The sequence below is a fragment of the Littorina saxatilis genome, linkage group LG13 (assembly GCF_037325665.1).
Source record: "Littorina saxatilis isolate snail1 linkage group LG13, US_GU_Lsax_2.0, whole genome shotgun sequence".
In the NCBI taxonomy this organism is placed as follows: domain Eukaryota; kingdom Metazoa; phylum Mollusca; class Gastropoda; order Littorinimorpha; family Littorinidae; genus Littorina; species Littorina saxatilis.
This window is the reverse complement of record NC_090257.1, coordinates 26187394-26208393: the sequence shown is the minus strand read 5'-3', so window position 1 is coordinate 26208393 and position 21000 is coordinate 26187394. Positions and strand designations below refer to the sequence as shown.

The 21000-nt window shown below is 40.5% G+C and overlaps 1 protein-coding gene and 1 long non-coding RNA gene across 2 annotated transcripts in view; both read right to left on the bottom strand.

Annotated features, from left to right (window-relative positions):
- The window catches only part of LOC138945382 (fibrinogen C domain-containing protein 1-A-like), a 55322-nt gene that overhangs the window by 32831 nt on the left and 1491 nt on the right, over nucleotides 1–21000 (bottom strand). The window lies entirely within an intron of this gene.
- LOC138945381 (uncharacterized) lies at nucleotides 1066–9067 on the bottom strand. The gene is made up of 5 exons (XR_011448981.1): nucleotides 8901–9067; nucleotides 7031–7194; nucleotides 6438–6511; nucleotides 4285–4400; nucleotides 1066–3720 (listed from the first exon to the last, which is right to left on the bottom strand). It is a non-coding gene; the product is annotated as an uncharacterized lncRNA (long non-coding RNA).

Genomic DNA, 21000 nt, shown 5'->3' with positions numbered 1-21000 from the left:
CAGAGACAGAGACAGAGACAGAGAGAGAGAGAGAAATCAGAGAGAGAGATCACAGAGAGAGAGAGAGAGAGAGAGAGAGAGAGAGAGAGAGAGAGAGAGAGAGAGAGAGAGAGAGAAATCAGAGAGAGAGATCACAGAGAGAGAGAGAGCTTCTTCTTTTCCTTTCCGGCCTGGTGACGTAACAGGGTATCGCGATTCTCTCGCCATTCTCGTATCCTTTTTATATTTAGTCAAGTTTTGACTAAATATTTTAACATCGAGGGGGAATCGAAACGAGGGTCGTGGTGTATGTGTGTCTGTCTGTGCGTGTGTGTGTGTGTGTGTGTGTGTAGAGCGATTCAGACTAAACTACTCACTGGGCGAAAAGTGGCGTTTTGTATCTTACAAAACTACTCAAAATCCCAACAAAACTTCAAGTTTCAATGGGTTTATCACATTTTGGTGTTCACGACAACGCCAGATTTTGATTGGATTTTGTTGAAGTTATCGCTGCGAAATTGCCTGGAATTTCAGCGCGTTTTGCGACGGTCAAAACATCATGTTAAACCATGTTACAGCATGTCTGTAACATGCAAAAATGTCAAGTTTTGATGGCATTAAAGCTTTGGTTTAACGCCAAGTAACATCATGTTATCGTAGACTTAACTTGCAAAACTGCTTGTTTTGGTGGTGTTACAGCTTGCTTGTAATGTGATTAACATCATGTTATTGCTGGTTTAACATGCAAAACCCCATGTTATGTTGGTGTTAAAGATTGCTCAAATGCCTATTAACTCCATGTTATGTTGGTGTTAAAGCTTGCTCAAATGCCTATTAACACCATGTTAGTTGGTGTTAGGCTTGATTATTAATGTAAAAAAACACCATGTTATGACGTTCACATAATTGTTTTCACCTGGATGGAATTTTGTGGAAAAGAAAGCATGTTGTTTGGGAATTGTGTGCGGGTTTCATGCTTGGATATTGCACTTTGCTGACTTGTCACAGGTCAATTGACATTTAACAATATTAGTTTTCAAATGCATCATCCTTCACACATTATGTAAACATCTTTAACATTAACACTTTGGTTGTAAAATTATTGCACTTTATTCAAACAGGACAAAAACAAAAATGCTGATTCACAATGTACAATAGCAAAGGACTATTTTGAGTGGAGACAGTGTTCATCCACACTATAATTGGATAAGCTAAAATAAATTATTCAAATCGGTGAAGGCCACATGAAATGAAAACACACCATCAGTAAATTACTTCCCTTGTGATTAAGAGCGTCATACCCATAAAAGCCATGTAAGTTTTAGCCCATGTGAGTGTGTGTTGGGTGGGGAGGGGGGGGGCAGATGCCCTGTGAAAACATTGGCCATAGATATATATGTGAATTACTTCCCTTGGGTATGAACATTTATGAATGATTAAATGGGTGAAAGAAGGCCATACAAAATAAAAATCAGCAAATAACTAAATCACTTCCCTTGTGAGTAAGAACAGTCACACCAATGTTCCAACTTTTTGCTAAAAATTCGCCTACAATGTGACCTTCAAAGTTGAAAAGGGGTAACTGAACTTCATGTTTGGATGTCATGGAGTCCAACATGTCAGTAAATTTTGAAAGCCCTAGATTCATAAACATCTGAAAACTGCTCAACGTCTTTGCATCACGGCACATTAATAAAAGTAAGAGTTAGTAAGACTGGCCTAACTGCTATGGTGAGGCAGTAATCACTCGTTGATGAATTCTTTTCTTTCTTTATTTGTTGTTTAACGTCGTTTTCAACCATTCAAGGTTATATTGCGACAGGAAAAGGGGGAGATGGGATAGAGGAAAGGGGGAAGATGGGATAGTGCCACTTGTCAATTGTTTCTTGTTCACAAAAGCACTAATCAACAAGAAGAGCAAACGCTCGATCGAGTCACTTTCGCAGTTCTGAATATTATATGAGGCATCAGATGGACAGGAAGAAATTGCTATTCACAACACAATGAGTCACGTTCACATAAAATTTGAGCCCGGTCACTTTTATAGAAAAGCCCAACGTTAAGTTGTGTGTTGCCGAACAGAAAAGGCTAGTTATCTCCCTTGTTTTTCTGATAACGTTCGTAAAAGGCTACAGATGTAAATACTTTGATGTAAAGAATAATCCTACAAAGTTTCAATCACATCCGATGAACTTTGTCAAAGATATAAAATGTCTCATTTTTCCTTTGACGCTGACCTGTGACCTTGAAAAAGGTCAAAGGTCAACGAAACCATCGTTAAAGTGTAGAGGTCATTGGAGGTCACGACTAAACAAAATATGAGCCCGATCGCTTTGATAGTTTTCGAGAAAAGTCCAACGTTAAGGTGGTGTCTACGGACGGCCGGCCGGCCGGCCGGACAGACTAACACTGACCGATTACATAGAGTCACATTTTCTCAAGTGACTCAAAAAACTGCTCCAGGGGCTTGCAACGTAGTACAGTATATGACCTTACTGGGAGAATGCAAGTTTCCAGTACAAAGGACTTAACATTTCTTACATACTGCTTGACTAAAATCTTTACAAACATTGACTATATTCTATACAAGAAACACTGCTTAATATGTAGGTAAATGCACAACAGGTTGTGAACAGAAAATCCAAAAACGTAAGGTCTTAAAAGCGGGGAAGTTTGAAAAGGGGGGGAGGGGGGGACCTAAAATGTGGCGATCATAACAACCGGCATGGGTGGCCGAGTGGTAACGCACTTGCGCTCGGAATCGAGAGGTTGCGTGTTCGACCCTGGGTCAGGCCGCTATTTATTTCTCCCCCCTTTCCTAACCTAGGTGGTGGGTTCAAGTGCTAGTCTTTCGGATGAGACGAAAAACCGAGGTCCCTTCGTGTACACTACATTGGGGGTGCACGTTAAAGATCCCACGATTGACAAAACGGTCTTTCCTGGCAAAATTGTATTCTTTCTTTATTTGGTGTTTAACGTCGTTTTCAACCACGAAGGTTATATCGCGACGGGCAAAATTGTATAGGCATAGCTAAAAATGTCCACCAAATACCCGTGTGACTTGGAATAATAGGCCGTGAAAAGTAGGATATGCGCCGAAATAGCTGCGATCTGCTGGCCGATGTGAATGCGTGATGTATTGTGTAAAAAAATTCCATCTCACACGACATAAATAAATCCCTGCGCCTTGAATATGTGCGCGATATAAATTGCATAAAAAAAAAATCAAAACAAAATCCCTGCGCTTAGAACTGTACCCACGGAATACGCGTGATATAACTATAAGCCTCATATTGATTGATTGATTGATAATTTATCTAACAAAGTTCAGGTATGGATATATATATATATCTGTACACACAGTCACTATGTACATTGCATCTGTTCTCATTCGGCACATATCCGCATCCTGCCTAGACGGTTAGCTTCAGTCGCTTCCTGTAACGTTGATCTAACGCCAGCATTCTAGCCTGTTGATACACAGTTTCTAGAATTCTGAGTGACCTGCTGCAGCACAGCTGGTCTCGGCTTAAAAAATCTTGGTCAACAAAGATGGGGTACAAAGTGTTATAAAATAAAGCGTCCTTCCAAAGTCGATGACAGGTCCCCAGAGTATTCACAAAATTATATGGTACTGGAAGCCTTGCATGGCGACGAAAAAGATGTCCACGCCTACATGAAGAAGTATCCTTCACGGCTTCAGCGGAAACAGTCGGCTGGGGATGAGGACTAATGGTGAACCTATGTAAAAAATATAGACAAGAACAAAAATATGTCAATGGGAAAACAAAGAAAGAAGTAGAGAAGGACCTCCCCACCTTAACACAGTGAAAATGAAAAACACATGTGAATGTACTTATTTTTTAAACCCCCCCCCCCCCCCTCCAATTAAGACCAATTATCCAAGATATTTTTCAGTCCTCAAAGGAGAATTTCACTGTTCTCATGGAACCCTCAAGAAAACTGAGCTGTGCTAATATATTATATAACTGCAAACATCCCTCAAATTCAATATTGCAAGCCACTATACATTCCTCATAAAGGCACATTCCTTCATGCTCACGTGTGAAAACTAACATAAGTTTACAAGTGTGTATCTATTTATAATAATAATAATAATAATAACGGGCATTTATAAAGCGCCTTATCAGAAGTTCAAAGCGCGTGACAACAATACATGTATAAAAAATTCATACAATCACTGTCAGATTCAAACAACACATCATGCACATCTCACATCCCCAGACTCTATGCTAAGGCCAACAAAACAAAATAGTCTGTTTACGGTATCCCAACCGACCCCACCTGTATCTGTTCCTTGCTGTTCTCCAAGAGACACCATGGTGCAGCAAGCTGAAGGGTGTCCTGTCGTATTTCCTCGAAGTTGTAGTAGGCAAAGCAGGAGGTGGGGGGCGACTGACCTGCAGCAGAATTCAAATCAATTAGTCAAGTCACTATGACATATCTTTATTGTTATCGCCACACCAACCCTAAATTTTTCCTTCCATACTGTACAGGGTCCCCACTGCTTTTTAGAAACAAAATTCCATGACTTTTTCATGAGCCTCAATAACATTTTCCATGACTAGATCCACAGGTCGCCATTTCCGAACACGCAAACTTTTTACGTCTTGTCACTGCCAGTTTTGACACTGGCTTGCTTTGCACTGAATTTGAGTCAGTTTCTACGCAGTGTCTCTTCGACAAGCAAGTCAAGCATTTGCTAGGCAGTCAGATTATCGGTAATGTTTGCTGGTCCTGTCATTTCACTAAACTGGACCAGCCACTGTTTGTATCCATCTGCACTTTCGTAAATTCTGTTTCGTAACCGTCACTGTGACTTGACGAACTGTCATTTTTTTCACCGCGATACACAGTTCATTGCGAAGATCTTCCTCGGTAATTCGTTCCAATTCCGCATACTTTTTGTTGTCAAGAAACAACTGAAAGAAAGTTTCAAACTCATCATCCTCCATCTTGCTTGTCGAAGCGCTAAAGTACTTTATCGATGCAAAAACAAACAAGAAGAGCAAACGCTCGATCGAGTCACTTTCGCAGTTCTGAATATTATATGAGGCATCAGATGGACAGGAAGAAATTGCTATTCACAACACAATGAGTCACGTTCACATAAAATTTGAGCCCGGTCACTTTTATAGTTTCCGAGAAAAGCCCAACGTTAAGTTGTGTGTTGCCGATCAGAAAAGGCTAGCTATCTCCCTTGTTTTTCTGATAACGTTCGTAAAAGGCTACAGATGTAAATACTTTGATGTAAAGAATAATCCTACAAAGTTTCAATCACATCCGATGAACTTTGTCAAAGATATAAAATGTCTAATTTTTCCTTTGACGCTGACCTGTGACCTTGAAAAAGGTCAAAGGTCAACGAAACCATCGTTAAAGTGTAGAGGTCATTGGAGGTCACGACTAAACAAAATATGAGCCCGATCGCTTTGATAGTTTCCGAGAAAAGTCCAACGTTAAGGTGGTGTCTACGGCCGGCCGGCCGGACAGACTAACACTGACCGATTACATAGAGTCACATTTTCTCAAGTGACTCAAAAACTTCGACGAAACCGACTCAAATGCAGCGCAGACGACACGACGAGATAACGGAAGGAAGTGAGCCTCGCTTTGGCTCAAGTGCCGTTAAAAATACCGTTATTCTCGTATGCAAATATGAACGAGAAGTTGGTCATACGAACAAGCCTTGTGCTGGAGACGAAAATCGCGGGGGGGGGGGGGGGGGGGGGGGTGGTGGAATGGCTGGGCAACGAAAATCGCCGCTGGCGTGCTAAAGGTTAATTTTTCTTTCTTTTTTTATTTTTTTTAAATTCCATGACTTTCCATGACTTGAATTGAAATTCCATGACTTTCCAGGCCTGGAAAATTAAAAATCAAATTCCATGACTTTCCAGGTTTTCCATGACCTGTACGAACCCTGCTGTATTTGTTATCCTGAGAGAGAAAAATCCATGTTGCAGACTCAACTGTAAAAATTCCCTTCTCCATCATCTAGTGGACAGAGCTCACATGATTACAAACAAATCTTTTTTTAAAGTCACATACTTTGTGCGACAGTGTTAGTTTACTGCAACTGTAATTTATAAATAGCAAATTAATAAATATCACTTATCACTATCAGATAATCAGCTAAATGCCTGGCAGATGACCCTCATTCAAAGTGAGTCGTGGCTAAACCATGAAACTAGAAAAACAGGTTATACAGTGGAACACCCCTTTTAAGACCTACAATAATCTGAGAAAATTCAGTCTTAAAAAGGAGGGAGTCTTAAAAGGGGGGTAATTTTACAGAGGTTGTGAACAGAAAGTCTGAGAAAACATGGTCTTTAAAAGGAGGGAGTCTTAAATTGGGGGGTTCCACTGTACCACAATATAAATCTCACACTGACAGCGGACAAAAACTGAGAAAACACCCAGTATACATCGGTACTCACAAAAGAGTTACAAGTAGCATCTCCAGGAGCCGAAATCCCAAGCCCTTGATATCTGCACGTTTAGCATCTTGTACCTGGAATAGTATGAAGATAACATGTCATTGTCACCGTCAGTAAATCACTTTATCAAAATTATCAATATCATATGATTACTTACTAAAATAACTTTATGAAGTGATCTAGCACTGTCAATGGCAATAGTATCATGACAGTTTGACAGTGAGATTACGATTAATCATCCTCATTAACAAATAACATAGATCAGTTCTAATGTAGTACCTGTTTGTAGTGAACTCACCAGCAGGAGTATTGCATGTATTAATTGCGCATTACTGAATCCATGCACCCACATAGTCTCTTACTAATTTGCAAAACCATAATGACTTCAAACCTCTGATGAATTACATAACTCATTTATGAAGAGTAGTTAATACTAATAGTTGTAGTACAAACCCAAGTTTGTGTGCGTGTTTGTATGTGTGGGTGTCGAGGGGTGGGGGGGGGGGACGGGGACGGTTACCGATGGTTCACCCACAAAAATGTACACTTACTAAGTAACACTTAAGTAACTATTTTCAAAGCTTCTTGCTTACCTTGGAATAGTGTCAAGCAGCTTATGTTGTGTCTAGATCAGCCATCAGATCTTCACACTCAGCGGGGTCCGCCTGCACATGCTGCAAACTGGACATGCCTGCAATTCTTGAGTAACCAATCTGTTGTTGCGGAGACAACGGAACCATGCTCAAGTCAGGTCCAACTGAAATAAAAGCATATTGTTAGCTGATAAATGATTTGGTCAAGCAAAACCATGCGGTATTTTTTTAATAAAATATTTAAATTTAGGCAAGCGATTCACAGAGCGCAGCGCGCTGTGCAGCGCGGCAATTCACAGAGCGCGGCACGTTGTGCAGCGCAGCGATTCCCAGAGCGCGGCTATTGCTCTCACCAGCGCAGATTGTTGATGCGCTTTATTTTTGTACATGTATGCATGATTATCAGCAACATTTTACAGTCTTTCTTTGAAAGCAACTTCAGGGCTGCAAGACTACAAAATTGCACTTTATGCAGACTGAATATATATATATATATATATACGCGTTCAAATCAACTGGAAAAAAACCCACGCTGAAAAAATGATCTGCGCATGCGCGAATTCCAAAATGGCTGCTGAAGTGTTAAACTGGTGTGACACCGATTAACAGTTCCGCGGCACTGTACTCGGATAATTGTTTAAAAACGTCATCCCAGTTTAAAAACTCAGCTCCTTTCCATATATAGTAGAAGCCATTGCAATGACATGTAGTGATATGAGTATGAGTATGACTGCCAAGTATTCAAGGTCGGTGTCACAAACTGAAAACTCTGCCTGAACAATCCTTCTCATTGCGGTCAATGCGCATGCGCCAACATGGGGAGATTAATCAGGTCGTGAACAACCTAACCCTTAGCCTTACCCTAACCCATGGTTCGATCGGTCAAAGGGTCGCATTTTTGTAAGTCCAAGATTGGCGCATGCGCATTGACCGCAATGAGAAGGATTGTTCAGCAGAGGTAGGCACGTTTTTACATCGACGCGGCGATATACTGGTGAATTCAGTTGAAAGAGTGAGAGAGAGAGAATGGCTCAGCTCTGTTTTTCGTTTTATTGACAGTTTTATTTCTCAAATAGATCAGATAGATGTAGCTGTTGTAAACTTTGCGATTGTGAAGGAAATGTATCGGCAGAATACATCGCGCGTCGTGAATCGCAGCGTTCCTCGTAGTGCAGCGCGTTGTAAATCGCAACGCTGCACAACGCGACGCGCGCTGTGAATCCACTTCGTTAAATTTATGTATACCTCGCTGATGCAAAAATAATGTACTTATTAACTATTAGCATTTAGCTGGTCATTCAAACCATAGCTTGTTTAAAGCTAGTAGTAGCAGTAGTATTTAGTACTAGTAGTAATGATTTAGTAAAATACTACTATAGTAGAACTCGAACTCCTATTGCCAGTAAATTACTAATTAGTGCACACAAGAACAACAATGGCAGTTGGCAATGGCACTGGCAGAATACGATCAAATATCATTATTAGTCTCACCATGGGTTGACGTCCCATCAAAATGAATCACTGAATGAATTAGGGACTGAATCAAACTTCAGAGACATCATTGCAATTTTTCACAAAGACTGATTTTCAGCAAACAGCCATGTTTACCTGTACAAATGTATCAGTGCTATCACTATGACTATGCATGAGTATGACAGTGTGGTAACTGGTAAGCTTAGTATTTGGTTCGAGCACAGGCGAAAGGTATCGTCCACTGGACCACCAGACTACTTTCATACTCAATACCAAACACTGTACATAATAAGGAAGTTGTGGTCCAGTGATTGAGTGAATACCTTCCGCCTGTGGTTCGAGACAGAGACAAAGTTGAAACTTAATTCGAGAAGCCAAACGGCTGACGAATACTTACGTATTTTGAGCAAACCCCACACACGTCGACCTCAAGTTGATGTCTGCTGGAGTACGTAGTCATAAAAACGTCCATAAAGCTTGGTTTTGAAACGTTTCTTTGCACGAGTTAGATTTATCCGCCATTTGTGATAACAGTTTACTGTACATGGCGCATGCGCGGTCTGCGCGACGTTACCAAACTATCGCCGGCACAGGCCACTGGCACTGATCTAAAAAGAGAGACTGACAAGTACAGGCACCTTATGGTGACTGATAACCCGACAGGCACAACCATGCTGTTGTTGTACGTTGTTGTGTTTTGTAGTTGTTATATTTAGTCAAGTTTTGACTAAATATTTTAACATCGAGGGGGAATCGAAACGAGGGTCGTGGTGTATGTGCGTGTGCGCGTGTGTGTGTCTGTGTGTGTGTGTAGAGCGATTCAGACTAAACTACTGTACCGATCTTTATGAAATTTGACATGAGAGTTCCTGGGTATGAAATCCCCGAACGGTTTTTTTCATTTTTTGGATAAATGTCTTTGATGACGTCATATCCGGCTTTTCGTGAAAGTTGAGGCGGCACTGTCACGCCCTCATTTTTCAACCAAATTGGTTGAAATTTTGGTCAAGTAATCTTCGACGAAGCCCGGACTTCGGTATTGCATTTCAGCGTGGTGGCTTAAAAATTAATTAATGACTTTGGTCATTAAAAATCTGAAAATTGTAAAAAAAAAAAAAAATTTATAAAACGATCCAAATTTACGTTTATCTTATTCTCCATCATTTGCTGATTCCAAAAACATATAAATATGTTATATTCGGATTAAAACAAGCTCTGAAAATTAAATATATAAAAATTATTATCAAAATTAAATTCGGTCCAAATCAATTTAAAAACACTTTCATCTTATTCCTTGTCGGTTCCTGATTCCAAAAACATATAGATATGATATGTTTGGATTAAAAACACGCTCAGAAAGTTAAAACAAAGAGAGGTACAGAAAAGCGTGCTATCTTTCTTAGCGCAACTGCTACCCCGCTCTTCTTGTCAATTTCACTGCCTTTGCCATGAGCGGTGGACTGACGATGCTACGAGTATACGGTCTTGCTGAAAAATGGCATTGCGTTCAGTTTCATTCTGTGAGTTCGACAGCTACTTGACTAAATATTGTATTTTCGCCTTACGCGATCTTGTTTCAAGTTCAGATGATGAGGCCGTGTGCGCTGCCAAAAGCAACTAATTAAAAGTGTGTGTGTGTGTGTGTAAAGCCGAGCGGTGGTAGCTTCACGTAGCTCCTAATATGGACCGGCTCCTAATATGGACCACCTCCTGTTCTGAAAAACTAACGGCGCTTGAGCGCTCAAAAAAGTTTTGTTCGCTGTATTGCAGAAACACAAATCTCAAAACCGTTAGGCTTTTTCTCTTTTTTTCACTCAGTTTGGCAGCGTTCACTCTAAACGGCTTTGCCGCCGAAAACGGACTCGTTTCTGTCCACAGCCAAAGCTTTTATCACACAAAAATTGCTATATATGACAGCTAAGACCGCATTTGTTACATTTTAGCAGGGTTGACCCCGAGTTTTTACCGTGCAAACAAAAAATATTAGCAAGATCTCAAAGTATGTGCGAGTCCCCTAATATGGACCGCCTTCAACAAATCGAGAAAAAAAAGCTAAAAGCTATTTTCAATAATTCATTAAGAAGCTTGCTGGAAATAACCTATAACTAGTCCTCGAGATTTAAAAAAAAAAAGTCTTCTTTTCGTGGAAGTTGATAATTTCACTTATTTTCACTCTGTTTTTGATAAGCTTCTTTAGTTTCCTGGTGTGCTTCAAATAATGCTCTCATCAACCCGAAACAGATCAATCTAAAGCATATTTGAATTAGACTGACTTGTACACTAAGTTGTATCATGTTATTTTGAAGTATAGGGGGCTTTTTACAGTGATTTGTGAAGGCCGCTTCACTGATCCATATTAGGCGCCCAGGCTCCTATTATGGACCATTTGTGATTTTGTCTGTATTTAATTTTTGTTGAATGTTTATCAAAGCTATTTCACTCTAATAAGGCCTAACGGTTAACCTAAGAGAAAAGGACTACCAAACACAAAATAAAACTTCTTCGCAAGAAAACAAGCTAGTTATCAGCATGAAACAAAAAGTGGTCCATATTAGGAGCCCTTCCTAACTGTCTGTGTCTGCGTCGAAGATGTTACCGTGAATGTGTTTTTAAAAGACATTTGACAGGACGGCATTCAAACCACACGCACCAGACACGAACCGACGAACAAAATACTTCTGACAACAAAATGTAAAATCAATTAACAAGAGTGTAGTAAGATTCCAAATTGTATTCAGACCAAAACAACAATCATAAAAATATACATGGGTTCTTTCATATGTGTGTGTGTGTGTGTTGATGATGATAACTAGTTTTAACGTCCTCTTAGAACCGCAACTTGCTTTAGGACAGGTAGAGTTAATATGCTTTATGTGGGGACAAGACACTGAACAAACATGCAACCAGAGAACACATATATGATCGTGTTATAATTATATCTGGAAGTCTTTTGCGATATTTCAAAATGGGGATGGAAGTAAAGATTGTGTACGCGGAATATGGTTGGACTGGAGCGGTTTTGTAGGCTTATTTTTTTAATTTTTGTTATGTGGGATATTGTTATATTTTTGGCTGAATAGGTAAGTAAATAGATAACTGGAAAAATAATACAATGAAGAAGAAAAAGCTCGGTGTGAGGAACGGAGATCAGGTTGTTTTTTTTAAACAGATATCCTATTTCAGCCTTCTACTATTGAGAGACACAGGGTGTATGCTAGCTTCCATTGAAGCGTGCAATGTTTATCTGAAAAAAACCTCATGGGGTTTCAGGTTATGTTCGTTGACAAGGGTGTGTAGGTTGCAGAAATCTTGCTGGAGTGATTGGCAGCGGTCAAAGAGGTGTAACAAAGATATAAACTGTCCACATTCACAGAGACGGGGAAAGCACTTGTGAGCGCATCCATGGCCATCCGTGCGAATTCTGAGAAGTATTTTAAGGAGGGAGGTGGGGAGTGTAGGCCTGTTTTGTTTTGTTTGTCGGGGCAGAATAAGCCAACCATGGGCATTGCCTTCTATTTTCAATTCTGTTTCCCAGTGACGCCAGGCAACTTTGGCCATTTTGTGTTTTGCTCCCGTCTTTGTTAATTTTATGTCATGAAATGCTGCTTGATCTGTAACAGCCTCTTTTGCTTCTCTGTCAGCCATATCCTTGCCTCTGATCCATGTGTGTGAGGGGAAGTACGTAGCCTAAGGGTCAGTTCTGTTCAAGAGGCAATGATCTGGTGACAGAGGAACAATATTTCCGTCTGAAGCTCTTCTCGGTTTCTGGAACCATTTTGAAGAGCAGTTATGCTGGTTTTGAGTCGGAGAGAATCACGACTCTTGTTGGAGGTCGAGGGGGGTCATTGATATAGTGGCATGCTCTTAAGATAACGTAGCCAGCATTTCTGCAGTGAAAATGGACACATCCTTGTTGAGTTTAATTTTTTTTAACTTATTTTGAGGTCAGGAATGACAAAAGCACAGTCAGCTTGGTCATCATTTTTTTGGAGCCGTCAGTAAATATTTGTAGGTGATCTTTGTTATTGTTTGAGATTATTTCTTTTACTATTGATGAGACAAGTACAGGGTTATCTTTTTTTGTTACACCCAGATCATGATCAGGGATGATAATGGGGGATTCCATGAACCAAAATGGGAAGGGGTGAATGGGAATGTGGGCCATCCTACCTGGGTTTACCCCCACTTTCTTGAAATATCGGTTGAACATATAGTCTGCTAGTGGGATCGTTGCTTCGTGTATTTTGGGTGTTTTTCTTTTTAGGTTTTGGTAAGAGGCCGAGGTTATTGTGTCGAACTCAGCAGTGAGCTCTTCGTTCACAGCATTGTCAAAAGTACTTGCTCTTGATACGTACTGGGCCGACTTTAGTCTTCTTTCTTCATCGAGGGGCAGCCAGCCAGCCTCTTGATACACTAGTTTGTTTATGGAGTCTTTTGGGAGATCAAAGATGAGTTAGAGTGCAGCCATTTCGGCTCTTAGGCACAATAATAGCAAACTAAAGAAGGGGAAGGGAAACGAAAGGGAGGGTAAAAACCACGCACTTCTTTACTCAAACTTCATAAAACCGACTGTAAAACTAACACCGGCTATTCTCCTTTCTCAATCATTATCAAAATCGATCCTAAAACAAAACAAGTCGCGTAAGGCGAAAATACAACATTTAGTCAAGCTGTCGAACTCACAGAATGAAACTGAACGCAATGCAAATTTTCAGCAAGACCGTATACTCGTAGCATCGTCAGTCCACCGCTCGTGGCAAATGCAGTGGAATTGACAAGAAGAGCGGGGTAGTAGTTGCTCTGAGAAGGACGGCACGCTTTTCTGTACCTCTCTTCGTTTTAACTTTCTGAGCGTGTTTTTAATCCAAACATATCATCTCTATATTTTTTTGGAATCAGGAACCGACAAGGAATAAGATGAAAGTGTTTTTAAATTGATTTCGAAAATTTAATTTTGATAAAACAAATTATATTTTTATTTATATGTTTTTGGAATCAGAAAATGATGTCAGATGAAGAATAAGATGAACGTACATTTGGATCGTTTTATACATTTTTTTTCTACAATTTTTAGATTTTTAATGACCAAAGTCATTAATTAATTTTTAAGCCACCAAACTGAAATGCAATACCGAGGTCCGGCCTTTGTCGAAGATTGCTTGACTAGAATTTCAATTAATTTGATTGAAAAATGAGGGTGTGACAGTGCCGCCTCAACTTTTACAAAAAGCCGGATATGACGTCATCAAAGGTATTTATCGAAAAAAATAAAAAAATGTCCGGGGATATCATACCCAGGAACTCTCATGTAAAATTTCATAAAGATCGGTTCAGTAGTTTGGTCTGAATCGCTCTACACACACACATGCACACGCACACACACACACACACACAAACTTGACTAAATGTAAAGAGACAGTATGTATTGCATCTAAACACGAGCTAAGTAAAACATTATCAGAAAAGGTAGAGCAAGAGAAATCCCAAAACTCAAATTCGAGTCACTGCAGTTCGTACTGTACAAGTTGAGAAAGTTGCAAGTCCAGTCAGTAGCCACCATCTCGGACGGATGTTTCGGGGAGGGGGGGGGGGGGGGAGTAGAACAAATGCCTATCTGTGGTCCTTCGCCGCTTCGAATTCCTTACAGGTCCCACACACATGGGAAAACGATTAACTCGGCCAGTAGCCTACCCCAGCAAAAGTGCAAAGGAATATAGAAGAAAACTAAAATCTGACCGCGCTAAATAGTCAGGTTAGAATGACCTACTTTCTCTGCTCAACGCACGGGCAATGCAGTCTCTCGTGTAAGGGAGACTGGGGCAGGGTGGGACTTTTTTTATTTTTTTTTAATCAATTGCAATTTTCTAACACCTAATTTTCAAAATAAACACAAATACGATCTTTTTATAAACTTTATTGAATTAAAAACATAAAAACGTAACTTAATTTGATATTAAATATGCCATTTTTAAGCAAATAACCGTTGAAAATGAAACAAAATCCGGGGCAGGATGGGACGAAGTGGGGCAGGCTGGGACACACTGTGGGGCAGGGTGGGACTGTCCCACCCTGCCCCGTCCCACCCTGCCCCTGCTTTGTCCCAAACTGCCCCATACACAAAGTATACTAGTTGAGTAATTCAAAAACAAGAAACCCTTTTCCACCATTATTAACCATTTTCAACGTAGAAGGTAATTTTTTTACCGATCGACCAACATAGTGACTTGCTTATTGACCTTTTGCCACAGGTAAAAATAAACCGTTCAGAAAAATAACACTTAAAAGTATGTTTAAGTAACATCCATGGCAGGTTGTGATGGCGCTCTTTTTCTGGACTGAGATGCTGTTTTCTCTGCTTTCTTTTTCTTTGCACTGACGTTTTCTTCAATGATGTTCTTTTCTGGTGTATCAGTGAGAATGCGACTGGATCCCAAAGGTCGTCCTTTACGCTTGCGAGAGTTTTTCGGAACACTAGCGTGTGGTCTTACATCTGCTGGTGCATGGGAGAAGCTAGATTCTACTTCTTCTACTGATATTGGAGAAGATGGTGGTTGTTCTTGTTGGAGAGGCGACGCTCGTGGTTGTTCTTGTTGGAGAGGCGACGCTGGTGGTTGTTCTTGTTGATGAGGCGGTTCTGGTAGCTGCCGTTCTTGTTGGCAAGTCGGTTCTTGGGGTTGTTCTTGTAGGTGAGCCGATTCGGCTTCCTCTGCTAACTCTTTGGAGAACATCTCACTGTCAAGAGGATAGATTCCTGTGGCTTTGAAGCCGCTGATTATGTTTTCCATTCGGAAAGCTCTGGGATATGCACTCCCAAGAATGGTGGACACATGATGAATCGTGGTCCTCGTCCCCGGATGCATGTACATCCACCTTGACAGGGCCTTGTTGTATTCAGTTTTCAAAGGCCCGAACACTCCGACATCAAGGGGTTGCATCCGATGTGTACAGTGGGGTGGAAGGCTTAATAGCACCACCCCCTTCTCCCTGCAATGGTTGATAGCTGCCAGGGAAATGTGGGACTCGTGGTTATCCAGTATCAGCAAGACTTTGTTGTCAGGCGAACAATTGACATGCTCAGTAAAATGTTCCAAACATTCCACAAACAGAGACTTTGTCATCCAGCCGCCAGAACGTGAACCCAGTCCTTTTGTCCCTGGAGGTGCATTTATTGTCATATGGTCATGGAAATTCACCAGCGGAAATATCAGACAAGGTGGGATGCTGTTTCCAATGGCATTGACAATTGCCAACATAGTAACAAGTTCACCTCTCTCCTGTGACACTACCTGAGACACCTGCTTTACTCCCGACTGCGCCAAGACTTTAGTCGGTTTCAGGGACGTCATCAAAGCGGTTTCATCCGTGTTGAATATCCTGTCAGGGGTCAGGATATGCTTTTCGTAGAGATGTTGAAGCTTCTTGAAAAACTCGTCAACGTTGTTTCTGTTGAACGCCATCGTCCTCGCCAAGCTGACTGCTTCTGGGATTCGAATTGATATCTCTGGATGCCTTTTGCGAAATGCTAAGACCCAGTCTTCACCTGCACGTTTATTCCTTGTCCAGCTTGGAGGACAGACTTTTAGGGTTTTTGTTTGCGAGATCAAATGCGAGTGATCTCAAAGTCATTGAATCGATAGGAAATCCATACTTTGAAGCCTGGATTATGTATTCCACCAACTCCTGTTCTTCGGCATTCGTAAAGACTTGTCGAGTGTTGCACTGAGATGTCAAGGAGGAGATTTTGCCACGGGACATCGCTCGCCCAAGGCTACTTTTCGACACAGAAAACATCCTTGCAGCCTCGCGAAATGACAAACCTTCTTTCACAGCTTCCACCGTATCCTTCATATTTTGCACTGGTTTTGAAGTCCATTGCGTCTTTCTCTTGTATGTTCTCACCATCTGAAAGTCGACAAAAGATTTAAGACAAACACTACACAAACTACAGAGAGAGAAAGAGAGAGAGAGAGAGAGAGAGAGAGAGAGAGAGAGAGAGAGAGAGAGAGAGATAGAGAGAAAGAGAGAGAGAGAGAGAGAAAGAGAGAGAGAAAGAGAGACAGAAAGAGAGAGAGAAAGAGAGAGAGAAAGAGAAAAGCACAGCATGGTTATGCCAACACCGAATTAATAATACCACACCGTCTCTCTCTCTCTCTCTCTCTCTCTCTCTCTCTCTCTCTCTCTCTCTCTCTCTCTCTCTCTCTCTCTCTCTTGCATAAAACCAATGTTATACAACTTATCAACTTTTAATAATTAAAGACATAGACAAAAACTCTAAGGGGGCAGGGTGGGTCAAAGCTGGGGCAGGGTGGGACAGTCCCACCCTGCCCCAGCCTTGTCCCACCCTACCCCGTCCCACCCTGCCCCAAGGCGGTTAATTTGATAAAATGAAAAAATGGCCACAGATCTAACGTGTAAACATCTTTGAAATGTTCGATAAATATGAGTGAATAATGACATAATCTGGTTATATATGGTTTAATAGGGTGCGTAAGAAGACATTATATACAAATAAGAAGTTTGTGACAGTCGAAAATTTACTTACAGTGCTTCTTTTCAGGCAAACATCGACTGCTGGCAAACGTCTGTGCCCACACCATTAACAGTTGGCGCCAGTCTGGCTGAGTAGTTTCCCTTCACGGCGGCAAATTCGAACTTTAAACAAAAATCAAGATAACATGGCTAAATTGCGCTGTCCCACCCTGCCCCGTGTCCCAGGGTACCCCAGTCTCCCCTACACTGTACTGTGACAAGGCTCATAATTATAGAGAAAATAAGAGATACCCCCAAAAATGTTTGAGCACTGCACTTTTTTTCACATTTATAAACTGATGATCAGTGTGTGTATGTGTGTGTTCAGTTGTGTGTGCGTGTGTGTGTGTCAGTTCAAGGGGTGTGTGTGTCACTGTGTGCCCGTGTGTGTGTGTGTGACGGTCAGTCAGTGTGTGCCCGTGTGTGTGTGTGTGTGTGTGACGGTCAGTCAGTGTCAGTCACAGTGTGTGTGTGTGTGTGTGTGTGTGTGTGTGTGTGCATGTGTGTGCATGTGTGTGTGCCGTGTGCAGTGACAGTGTGAATGTGTGTGACGGTGTGTGTGTGTATGATGTATGTGCAGTGTGTGTATGTGTGTGTGTGTGTGTGTGTGTGTGACCGTGCTGAGAGAGAAACTAGAGAGAGAGAGAGGGAGCCGATAATCGTCTGATTCTGCAGGTTCGGCACCAGGCTGATGAAAACGCAGAATAATCCATCAAAACAACACTCTAACATCAAGTTTTAGAAACCAGAAAAACTTATCGAAACTCCATAGGTTTCGTGGTGTTTTGCGCACTGCTGAAACGCGTTTAACACGACGTGAATCGCCGTGCGTTAATGTAGCGAAAACGTCCAAAACGCAGACACCCAAACTCGATGTTTTACTGTGTTTTGCAGCCCGCTAAAATCTCAGGGATTTTATTGCGTTACGGCAGTTTTTCTAACTTGATGTGAATCGCACAGGTATAATGCCACAAAATTCAGTTGATTAACTTCATGTTTCATGTTATATGCCACGTTATAGTGCCAAAACGTGACTTTTCGCCCAGTGACTGGACCGATCTTTATGAAATTTGACATGAGAGTTCCTGGGTATGAAATCCCCATATGTTTTTTTCATTTTTTTGATAAATGTCTTTGATGACGTCATATCCGGCTTTTCGTGAAAGTTGAGGCGGCACTGTCACGCCCTCATTTTTCAACCAAATTGGTTGAAATTTTGGTCAAGTAATCTTCGACGAAGCCCGGACTTCGGTATTGCATTTCAGCTTGGTGGCTTAAAAATTAATTAATGACTTTGGTCATTAAAAATCTGAAAATTGTAAAAAAAAATAAAAATTTATAAAACGATCCAAATTTACGTTCATCTTATTCTCCATCATTTGCTGATTCCAAAAACATATAAATATGTTATATTTGGATTAAAAACAAGCTCTGAAAATTAAATATATAAAAATTATTATCAACATTAAATTGTCGAAATCAATTTAAAAACACTTTCATCTTATTCCTTGTCGGTTCCTGATTCCAACAACATATAGATATGATATGTTTGGATTAAAAACACGCTCAGAAAGTTAAAACAAAGAGAGGTACAGAAACGCGTGCTATCCTTCTTAGCGCAACTACTACCCCGCTCTTCTTGTCAATTTCACTGCCTTTGCCATGAGCGGTGGACTGACGATGCTACGAGTATACGGTCTTGCTGAAAAATGGCATTGCGTTCAGTTTCATTCTGTGAGTTCGACAGCTACTTGACTAAATATTGTATTTTCGCCTTACGCGACTTGTTCTATCTACCCCAAACTCACTTGCTGTTTGACACATTTCCATCATTGACTTGCAGGCGTTTGATAGGGTTTGCAAGAAAGGGAAATCATTCACAAAACTAGCAGATCAAGTGCGGAATTTTTATTTCCCCTGATTTCAATGATGTAAAGTGGGGGGTGGGCGCTTACAAGGTACTATACCCTATGCACGGTTTTGGACTAAAAGTGGGGGATGGGCGCTTACTCGATACTGGGCGCTTACAAGGTACTTTACGGTAGTTGCGCTAAGAAGGATAGCACGCGTTTCTGTACCTCTCTTTGTTTTAACTTTCTGAGCGTGTTTTTAATCCAAACATATCATATCTATATGTTTTTGGAATCAGGAACCGACAAGGAATAAGATGAAAGTGTTTTTAAATTGATTTCGACAATTTAATTTTGATAATAATTTTTATATATTTAATTTTCAGAGCTTGTTTTTAATCGGAATATAACATATTTATATGTTAATGGAATCAGCAAATGATGGAGAATAAGATAAACGTAAATTTGGATCGTTTTATAAATTTTTTATTTTTTTTTACAATTTTCCGATTTTTAATGACCAAAGTCATTAATTAATTTTTAAGCCACCAAGCTGAAATGCAATACCGAAGTCCGGGCTTCGTCGAAGATTACTTGACCAAAATTTCAACCAATTTGGTTGAAAAATGAGGGCGTGACAGTGCCGCCTCAACTTTCACGAAAAGCCGGATATGACGTCATCAAAGACATTTATCAAAAAAATGAAAATAACGTTCGGGGATTTCATACCCAGGAACTCTCATGTCAAATTTCATAAAGATCGGTCCAGTAGTTTAGTCTGAATCGCTCTACACACACACACACACACACACACACACACAGACACACACACACACACACGCACATACACCACGACCCTCGTTTCGATTCCCCCTCGATGTTAAAATATTTAGTCAAAACTTGACTAAATATAACAAGTCGCGTAAGGCGAAAATACAATATTTAGTCAAGTAGCTGTCGAACTCACAGAATGAAACTGAACGCAATGCCATTTTTCAGCAAGACCGTATACTCGTAGCATCGTCAGTCCACCGCTCATGGCAAAGGCAGTGAAATTGACAAGAAGAGCGGGGTAGTAGTTGCGCTAAGAAGGATAGCCCGCTTTTCTGTACCTCTCTTTGTTTTAACTTTCTGAGCGTGTTTTTAATCCAAACATATCATATCTATATGTTGTTGGAATCAGGAACCGACAAGGAATAAGATGAAAGTGTTTTTAAATTGATTTCGACAATTTAATTTTGATAATAATTTTTATATATTTAATTTTCAGAGCTTGTTTTTAATCCGAATATAACATATTTATATGTTTTTGGAATCAGCAAATGATGGAGAATAAGATAAACGTAAATTTGGATCGTTTTATAAATTTTTATTTTTTTTTACAATTTTCAGATTTTTAATGACCAAAGTCATTAATTAATTTTTAAGCCACCAAGCTGAAATGCAATACCGAACCCCGGGCTTCGTCGAAGATTACTTGACCAAAATTTCAACCAATTTGGTTGAAAAATGAGGGCGTGACAGTGCCGCCTCAACTTTCACGAAAAGCCGGATATGACGTCATCAAAGACATTTATAAAAAAAATGAAAAAAACGTTCGGGGATTTCATACCCAGGAACTCTCATGTCAAATTTCATAAAGATCGGTCCAGTAGTTTAGTCTGAATCGCTCTACACACACACACACACACACACACACACACACGCACAGACAGACACACATACACCACGACCCTCGTTTCGATTCCCCCTCGATGTTAAAATATTTAGTCAAAACTTGACTAAATATAAAAAGGAAAAGGCTGAGTAAAATATTAGAAGGAATTTATGAGAGAGCGAAACAAAGAAAGAAAGAAATGGCTGAGTGAAATATAAGAAGGGAATTTATAAGAGAGCAACATACACAAAGAAAGAACAAGTCGCGTAAGGCGAAAATACAACATTTAGTCAAGTAGCTGTCGAACTCACAGAATGAAACTGAACGCAATGCCATTTTTCAGCAAGACCGTATACTCGTAGCATCGTCAGTCCACCGCTCATGGCAAAGGCAGTGAAATTGACAAGAAGAGCGGGGTAGTAGTTGCGCTAAGAAGGATAGCACGCTTTTCTGTACCTCTC